Source organism: Lemur catta, chromosome 12 (genome assembly GCF_020740605.2).
Source record: "Lemur catta isolate mLemCat1 chromosome 12, mLemCat1.pri, whole genome shotgun sequence".
Lineage (NCBI taxonomy): Eukaryota > Metazoa > Chordata > Mammalia > Primates > Lemuridae > Lemur > Lemur catta.
In genome coordinates, this window is record NC_059139.1 from 51267877 (window position 1) to 51278124 (window position 10248).

The 10248-nt window shown below is 39.5% G+C and overlaps 1 long non-coding RNA gene across 1 annotated transcript; it reads left to right on the forward strand.

Moving 5' to 3' along the window:
* The first annotated feature begins 1113 nt into the window (after positions 1–1113).
* LOC123648359 lies at positions 1114–5897 on the forward strand. Its single transcript, XR_006738585.1, has 2 exons — positions 1114–2842; positions 3936–5897. It is a non-coding gene; the product is annotated as an uncharacterized LOC123648359 (long non-coding RNA).
* Positions 5898–10248: the final 4351 nt, after the last annotated feature.

Genomic DNA, 10248 nt, shown 5'->3' on the forward strand with positions numbered 1-10248 from the left:
AGTGACTATTACCAAAATAAGTGCAAGTCATAAATCTAATGATTACTACTAAACAATGCTGACAGGCTGATACATCCTGCTCTGAAACAACTGTTGAATCCGTGGTTATAGAATGCCACTTACTTTTGGTTAATAGATTCCGTGGCATTGTCCAAGTAACTCTATAGCTATTAAGTCAATTAAGGTCAATTAAGATCAGCTGCAATTAACTCATGCTAGGCACTTTCTGTTGTGCATTCCTGAGCCCAGCTGCTAAGGGGTATTTCAAGAATACTATCAGAATCAAAACATCACATGCACCCCATAAATATACACAACTATTATGTACACATAATAATTAGAAATAAAAAATTTAAGTAAAAAGGTTAAGGGCAAAAAAACACAAAACAAACACTATTAGTAAGAGCTGAGTGCCTGTGCTGCCATTAGCCATCCCCTTTAGTCCCCTGATTTGGTGGCTGTTAGGGCTGAGAGGTGATCCCAGGCACCTCCCTGGGCTGAATGAAGTTGCACTTGATTTCTGGCCCCTTCACAGTGCTCAGAAGGGAACATATACTCTGGGCTGTTTTTGGAGTAGGAGATCAATACTTCTCATTTTCCTTTACTACCCTCAAAGCGTATGTGGCTGTGCCTCTTTTTTCTGTGCTTCTATTTTTGTCTTAAGTGAACTCCCTTTCTATGCTGAGTTTGGTTTTTCAGTTGATACCAGTAATTTCAGATCCCCAAGTAATACATGAACTTAAGAATAGTTTGAGACTTAGAGAATCAAGAATGTTTAACTTGGAACAAAGACAACTTAGGGAAGGCTATAAGAGGCCTTCAAAGATTTGAAGAGCTATTACATGGTTACATGGAAGGAATCGAGCCTTTTTTTTTTTTAAACAGGGTCTCATTTTGTTGCTGAGGCTAGGGTGCAGTGGCATCATCATAGCTCACTGCAACCTCAAATTCCTGGGCTCAAGGGATCCTCCTGCCTCAGACTCCTGGGTAGCTGGGTCTACAGGCACACACCACCACACCTGGCTAATTTTTATTTATTTATTTTTTGTAGAGACGGGGGTCTTGCTATGTTGCTCAGGCTGGTCTTGAACTCCTGGCCTCAAGTGATCCTCCTGCCTCAGCCTCCCAAAGTGCTGAGATTACAGGTCAAGCCAGGAAATCAGGCTTATTTTGATTTTTCTATTAGGACCAGTGGGTAGAAGTTTCATCAGTGGGTAGAAGTTGAGGAAGTCTGTTCAAGAGAAGGAAGAACACCCTGTCGGTGACAGTTGGCTAAGGGGCAGGCTGCTTAGCAGGTTATGAGCTCTCAGAGTCAGACAGAATGATCAACTGTCTGGAATATCAATGCTCAGATTCCTGCTTGGGTTCTAGATAAGTGGTTTTTAAACTGTGTTTCTGGGGTAGTGAGATTCCACAGAGGTGCCTGAGGGCCAGCAAGGGATCCAGTGGGAAGACCAAACCCCTATCCTATCTCATCATAGTAGCTACATTTTTATCTGTTGTACACATTGGGTTCCATAGAATAATTTATTTGATAAAAAGATTTCTATAGTTAAACAATGTTTTAAAACTAGATAACCACTGAGATTCAAGTCTGAATGTTGTGACCCAGGGTCACACCTAAAGGTGTTTAAGTCTTTCTTTCTTTCAGGGTCCTCTTTCCTTTACTATCCAAATACCGATATAATGTTGATTTCAAGGAGTGCTGTTTCCTATCCCAAATTTCGAAGAATTCCTAGAAGTGGTTACATTTTCCCAGTTAACACCTCTGACCTCCTGCTTCCAAATGCTGCTCCTTCATCTCTAGCCGTCTCATCACAACTTCTTAATGCTCCCCAAGTCCCATTCGGTCTGCGCCATCCCCAAACACAGACACAGTGCGCCTTTGATGTCTGCCAACATAGACATCTTTTATAATTGTACCTTGATGTTAATAGCTAGCATTATTGAACTGCTGTGGCCATCCACAGGGCCCAAATAGTTGGGTTTGCTGGTCCAAGTACTTTCTCCCTGCATCAGCACTGGGCTTCCCTAATAAACCCTTATTTGGAGGGAGGGGTTCCTATCTATTCAGTCCAACTTCTTACATTCAGAATTTTGTCTTTTTTTTAAATAGGGTGCCTGAAGACCATTTCCCAGACTTTAGTTTTCTTCTATTATTTAGTGAATACTTGATTAGATTTCTGGGCCCTGTCCCTCCTGCTTTTGATGTGAAAAATATTGTGCCTGTTATGGTGACCCTTGTGGAGGATAGAACATTATTTATTATGTGAAGATCCTGCTAATTTAATACTCAGATCAAAACCATGCTTGCAAGTTCTTATGTCACATCTCACTGTCTCTCCCATGGATTGACCACAGGTAGGAAGGAGGAGGACACTATTATTCAAGGATTTGTTGTAACTGATGAGAAATAGAGGTTCAGAACACCAATCCTGGAGGCGCAGAGATCTAGGTTCAGACGTGGCTCTGCTTCTTCATATCTGTGTGGCTTTGGACAAACTGTTTAGCCTCTCTTAGAGTCCTCATTATAAATTAGGAATAATACTTGCTATGATTTGAATTTGTCCCCCAAAGTTTATTTGTTGGAAACTTAATCCCCAATGGAATAGTGTTGAGAGGTGGGGCATTTAAGAGGTAATTAGGTCATTAGGGCTCTGCCATCATGAATGGATTAATGTCATTATTGTGGGAGTGGGTTTATTGTAAAAGTGAGTTCATTCCCTTCTTGCTCTGTGTTATGAGCTCTCTTTCGCTTCTGCCTTCTGACGTGGGAGGATGCAGCAAGAAGGCCCTCGACAGATACAGCCTCTCGATCTTAGACTTCCCAGCCTCCAGAACTGTAAGCCAAATACATTTCTGTTCATTATAAATTACCTAGTCTCAGGTATTCTGTTATAGCAGCACAAAGTGGACTAAGACAGGTTGTTCATTCATTCAGACAACAAATGTTTATCAATTATTAATACTAAGGTGCCAGGCACTGCAGTAGGTACTAGAGATACAGGAGTGACCAAAACCAACAAAGATTCCTGCCCTCAGGAAGGTTATGTTCTAGTGAGAAGAAGAACATACAATAAAGGAGATAAGTAAGTTGTTTAATATCAGAAAATGATATATTCTATAAAGAAAAATAAAGTAGGGAAGGGTGGTTGTGACAAGTAAATTAAAAAATTAATGTATGTGATGTTCTTAACAGAGTGCCTGGCATGAAACAACAGCAAAAGTTTTAGCTGTTATTATTAATTCAGCTACAATTATAGAGCTTAGTGTACCCCTCAGAATGGCACAATGCCCTCACACTTCCCTTGGCATGTAGTTATGCTACTCGTGTATCCCCAATGAAAGTTTAATATTTTCCTGTTTTAGTCATTGCAAAAGTTCAAGAAAAGTATTTATAACAAAAGATAAATTATCCTTAATTTTACCACTCAGAGATCACCAATGTCAACATTTGGTTTGTATTCTCTCAGGCTCTCCTTTTCTTTTTTCTTTGGACACACATGTACATTTTTTTAAATGCAAATAGAATTTCTGTTATCTACTCTGTTTTTGTCACTTAACACTATGTCATAGACATTTTCTCACATCAACAAGCATAGATTCATATCACTATTTTAATGCCCAGTTGTAGTCCACTGAGAAAATAGACCTTCAACTCCTCAACTGGTCACTTACTGATATCCAATTGACACCCAAATTTTCATTTCTATAAAAATGCTTTAGTTTTAAGGGCACCAACTTCACTATTTGGTCTAGAGTTTATCTTGGATGTGTCATGGGAAAGTATATGTTGTTTCCATATTTACTATGAACCCTAATCAGTTTTTATAAACCCAGCTGGGAAGACTGAATAGAACTCTTTCATGAGGCAAGCTTGGTATGTAATCATATCTAATGATACTCAAATATATTTTTAACATCTCCCATTTCAGGGCACCATACTGGCTCCTGGTGGGAACCAAGATGAGTAAGACGTCATCCCTATCTCTAAGGAGGCCATGACAGGCACGCATGTATCTATAATATGGCATATAAGTCAGAAGAATCATGGTGTTTCGAAGCAGGGAGAGAACATATCCATTAGGCGTGACCGTGAAATGTTGTGAAGAGGACAGGACATTTGGGACATGCTTTGCTACATATGTAGGATTGTAATACATGGTCATAAGGATCAGGGAAGTGTAGACAGAGGCAATAGTATGAAGCAGGAGAGACAGGGTGGGTTTGGGGAAGCACCCAATTCAGCACAGGGAAGATGTGAGGAAGTAGTGGGCAACAAACCTGGAAGGTACTTTGAGCCCACATGGTAATAATAGTTGTTGGGATAACAGGCAGGAGTGTTTTTACTTAGTACAGTATATAATGAGGTGTTATTAAAGATCTTTGACCTGTGAATAAAGTGGATGCAATAGGAGAGATTACAGATGTGGGTTGCCAACTAGCAGCATAAATATGTGGTCATGGAATTCTGAAGTGGAATATTGGCAAAGGGAAGGGGAAGCAGGGACTAGACTCCAGAGTATTATGGTATAGGATCATAGGATCTAGAGGCTATAAGGGCAGATAAAAAGCAAAGAGTCACAAGTTACCCAGGCTTTTGGACCTGTGCTCTTGGGAGCATGACCATGCTACTAGCAAAAGAGGCAACAAAGAACACATGGCTGGCTGGTGGGGAGAGGCTGAATTTGGGGTCATCCACATGGAGTCGTCCATCAAGTCTCAAGCCATGAAGGAGCTCAAGGCCAGAGGTACATATCTGGGAGTTTTCTGCATTGAAAGATTCCCTTACCAGCTTTGTGAACTTGGAGGAAAAGTACTTAACCTTTTCATATCTCAGTTTCTTCATCTGTAAAATTGGAACAATAATAGACCTAGTCAACCAACTCTTAGAGCTGTTGTCAGGAATAAATTATTTAATACACACCAGGCACTTAGGGCAGTATCTGGCATATAATAATTGCTCAATAAATGTTAGCTTTATGCCATCGACATGTTGATTAAGCAATACTTCTTAGCTACAGTCCTAAAAGACATTTTATTTCTTCAGGGGAGAAGTTCTAAATAAAAATCAGGCAGAGAAACTTGGGAAGACTTAGGTGGCCTTTCTCAGAAGAAATGTCTGAACAGAGGCCTGATGGCTGAGTGGAAGTTCGCCAGATTGAGGCAAGTAGGTTGGGGGAAAGAGGGGAGAGAGAAGAGTGCTCCTCATAGACAGTAAAGGCGGGGTAGGGAGGGCAAGGCATAGCCCGACGCCTTATGGGGACTAGAGGCAGATCAGGATGGCTGTGGGGGTGTCTATGGGACATGGCTCTCTCTGATTGGGAAAAGGCTGTGGGGGTGTCTGCGGGGGTGGGTGACGGTAGTGTGAGGCTTTTTCTTTGAATATGTCAGGTTTAGCACAGGGCCTCACACAAAGTTGGCAGGAAATAAATATTGTTGAAAGTGAAATCTAAAAATTATATAGGTTTTTGGTTCTTCTTTAACACGATTTCCCTTCTCACAATTTAAAACCATCATGCATCAACTTCCTGCTTCTCTTCACTGGAAAATTTTAGGGCCATCTTCAAATGGTTCTTGGATTGTAAGTCAGAGGGAGAAAACTCTCTCCGTGAGTTCTTCAAGGGGAAGCTGCCACGGAATTTGTTTGCTGGTGGACCGAGTTTTCTCAGATAGTGAGGCAAGTGAAGGACGGAAGCCTCAGGATCGAGAATTATCATTCAGATAGGGTGGATAAACTCGACTCTCTTTAAAACACAGGCTATTCCAAGGGTTATTTTCTTAAAAAAGAATGTTGATCAATTGTATCTTTCAGGACATCAACTCTGTGTTGAAGTATAATTTATGCTGCTCTTCACTTTGTCTTCTTTCAGTGAATTAAACTATAACCAAGCTGATTTCTTGATTTGCATTTCTCCTTAATTATTCCGAGCTAAGCTCTACCCTGCAGAGCTCCAGAAAATGGATAAAATATGCATTTGAGTGTCGAACAGCAGCAGCAGACACCTACACGCCAAACCCTGGCTGTGTGGGACGCTGCCATTTTCCCCAAGTCGTTTCAGGACAGAAACACCTCTGCTCCCAAAGAGTGCTGTTTAGGGGCCCACACATAAGGTCTCTCTATGTAGCTTATATTAATAATATGAAAATCAGGGAGCAGTACATTGTGCTGCACTCTCCCATGAATACAACCAGGGCTACTTTTCTGCCCCCCTGAGACATAAAAACGATTCTCCAATTATTCAGCCCATCAGGAAACTCTGTAAATTACCTCTATAGGACTTGAAATTCAAAATCAGAGAATGGTTTTGCTGTATTGCCATCCAATTAGCAGAGCTTTCTTTTAAAAATAACAGTAATATATATCTTTGTGGAACATTTGGAAACTGTAGAAAATTATGATGACTAAATAAAAAGTATCCTCCATTCCACAGCCTTAAACTCAGTTGGCACGCTCTTTGGCTTTTGGTTTTTTGCCTTCTCCCTTTCCACAATGCAGATGCAATGTGTAAAAGTGTCATAGGCGTCTTGCAACCTTGAAGATGAAATTCACATGCTGAGCATGAAGGAACATGAAGGTGGAGGAGCCTGGGTGTCAATGACATTGTGGAGACACCATTCTGTTTCTCTGCTGCCTCCCTCTAAACATTTTTTGTTTGAGTTGAATAAACCTCTCTCATTTTAAGCCATTAAAATAGCTTTCTAATGAAATATAACATACATTCAGAAAAGTGTATCACAAGTTTACAGCATGATGAATTTTTCATACCTAATATATGTGTAGACAGTTCTCAAAGTAAGAAAAAGAACATTATCATCACTAGAGGTGACTCCCTGTCACTTCCACTTCTGAAAGTAGCCAGTAGCTAAAAGTAACCATAGATTAGTTTTGCCTGATTTTGAGCTTCACATGAACTGAATGATACAATTTTTCCTTTCTGTCTGGTTTCTTTTGCTCAACATTGTATTTGTGAGATTTATTCTTGCTATTGTGTATAGCATTATTTATCCTTCTCACTGCTGGATAGTAGTGTAATTTATAAATATACCACACTTTATTTATTCATTCTGCCATTGATGGGCATTTGAGTTGTTTCCCGTTTGGGGTTATTTACAAGTGGTACTGCTATGAGCATCCTCGTACAAATCTTTTAGTGAATATATATACACTTTCTGTTGGTAAATAACTTCTGTTGGCATGCATATTAGATACTGCCAAAGAGTACCACTTGGTACTATTGGTCTATTTCATTTTAACCATTCTAATGGGTAGGTAGTGGTATCACATTGTGGTTTAAATTTGCATTTCTCTCATGGTTATAGAAGTTGAATACCTTTGCCATTTGTATAACTTTATTGTCCATTTGTATAACTTTTTAAGAAATTTCCTGTTCAAATATTTGGCCATTTTTCTATTATGTTATGTCTTTTTTGGGGTATGATTTCTGTAAATATTCTGAATATGAGTCTTTTGTTAGATACACATTTTGCAAATATCTTCCCCTCTTTTTGTAGCTTACTTTTTCACTATCTTAATGGTATTTTTTGATAAACAGAAGTTTTTTGTTTTAGTAAAATTCAATTTATCTTTTTTCTTCATGTTCAATTTAAGAGTTTTTCTTACCCTAAGGTCATGAAGATATTTTCATATGGTTCCTTTTAAATGTTTTATTTTAGCTTTCACATTTAGGTTTATATATAAATACATATATGTGTATATATACATATATAAGTGATATATATAAAATATAAATAATTTAATTTTTTGGTATATAGTGTGAGGTAGGGGTCAAAATGTATTTTTTTCCTCATAAAAAAAGGGATCTGGCCCTATTGATGAAAGGCCACCCCTTCTCCAATACACCACAATGTTATCTGTGTCACAAATGCTTCAGTCATTCAAAGTGGTTTTTGTTGTTGATAGCAGCCGGAGATCACATTTGGTGTATGTGTATATGGACAAGTATATATACACATATATTCTCCTTCATGTCCTTAAGTACTTTTTAAGAATGAAGTTTTTAATGTGTGCTTAATAGTACATAGTAGTGATGTACCATCATTTATTAAACCAATATTTTGATGCTAGACATTTAAGTTGTTTCCAACTTTTGGTTATTAGTGATTCACAAATGAATATCCTTGTCCATAAATATTTGCACACACATCTCATTTTCTTTTAGTATGTTCCTAGAAATGGAATTATGGGTTAAAACATACAAAATTTTAAAGGATTTTGATGGATACTGCCAAATCAGCATAGAGTTAAATCCTGCCTGAAAAAACGTGGAGAATGTGCATTTAAAGCACCTAATTCTGCAGTCAAAAAGCCAATAATATTATTTTTAAAATATAAATATATTTAACTTTTTTTCAATAAACTTCACTGAATTTTTATACTATTTACCTTCCTAATGACAATGGAACTCAGCAGATTGGAAATTACTTGACCTAAATGTGAGATTGGCTGTCCGGGGACACAATAAAAAATTTCAACATAAAAGCCTGTCTATTTATTTCTTGTACTTGAAGACAGGAATGGAAACATTGGAGGCAGGTAGTTCTTACATTAAACACATTATTTCTGCCTTCGCTTTTAGTTCATAGATTCTTTTTTTGCTTTCTTTTGCTATTGTCATTTTCTCAAAGTGATTGTCACACAATTATTCTTTTCTCTTCACCCCCTAAATATTGAACACAAGCCTGAGTCTTAGTGAGTGACTCTCTCTTAAGGGTACAAAGTTTACATTGATTCAAGAAAGTTAATATGAGACTTTGAATTTTGGAATTATAATGAGGTCATCTCTTAGCAACTAAGCTTAAAGCTAATGTCATGCTTAGTTTGAAATTTTTTGTTACATTGGCTTTGGTCAATCAATGCTAAGTTTAAAAAATAGGAGAGAACATGTGAGATGCTCTTGCTCCATTATGATAAACGTTGTGGCTGCTCAGGGATATTGCCATGGACAATGGGATACAGAATTCAGTCACTCTGGCATAGTGCCCGCTGCTTTCCAGAATGAGGAGAAAGTTGACAGTTGGATGAAGAAAGGCTTTGCAGAGAAAGTGTCATTAGAGTTGACCTTCAGGAAGAGGCCCAATGTTGTCATAGGCAATCCTGGGCTGGTTACTACAGAAAATGCAGAGATCACTAGAGAACTTAGGCAAAAAGCACAAGTGGGCATTCCTGAGGAAGCAGCATACAAACTGCCCCAAATCCAGGAGGAGCCTTCCAGCCTATTCTGAGCTTAATCCCAGTCTGTACATACAGCCTCATAAACCAAGACAGCTATGTCGGGGGAGAGGGGAAGTGAGGGGAAGTTCCCCTGGGTCCCCTGGCTTTCAGTCTTGCTCAGCATTCTGAGTCTGATTTTTCTGGAGGGTACTGGCTCAGGTTGAAACAGCAGCACATGCCAACTTCTTCCTACCTGCCAGAGCCACCTGCATCAGTTGTGCTGGGTTCTTGACAGCGGGGCTCCTCAAGCAGGAGCCTGTTGGAAGTAAGGAGCACAGACACAGTGCTACAGTGTTCTCCCCTCCCCTCTGCATTGCTGGGTGGGACAGTATAGTGACTACTTGTCCAGACTGTGGCCTGGCTAGATGGGGTCATATCTAGTCACTTGCCCAGGGAGGGGCCAAGACATAGTCAGGTCCAGCCTTCTCATGTGACAAGGGACAACGCACCCTGCTGGTCCAGTCCCACTGCTTTTGATTCCAGTGATACAGACAAGAGCTAATTGGTTTCATTTTAAGTAGACTGAAAAAAAATTCCCTGTTTCTTTAGTTAAGATAGGGTAAGTTATACTTTCACAACAAAACCCTGGACAGCTCAATAGCTTACAGATCAAGGTTTATCTCTTGCCTTTGCTGTATGTCCATTTTGGGCTGGCTGTGGCTCTGTCCCATGTCATCTTCACCCTAGGACCCAGGCTGTTGGAGCGGGCTCTATGTGGAACATTGCTCTCTATTGCATATCAGTGGGTGTTGGAGGGTGGAAGGAACACAGTGAACCACTCATTGGCTCTTAACACTTTTGCTTGGAAGTGATACAAGGCTCGTCTGCTCAGATTCCACCGGCCAAAGTAAGCCATAGGCCAAGTCTGCCATCAGTAAGTGGAGAAGGATAATCCTGTCCCAGACAGCAGCATGGAATATTTGTGAAAAATAATACAATAGACCACACTTAGTCACCAGTGGTTTAGAGATAATCTCTATGCTAAAGGCCCTTAGGCCCGAGGTTCTCAGACT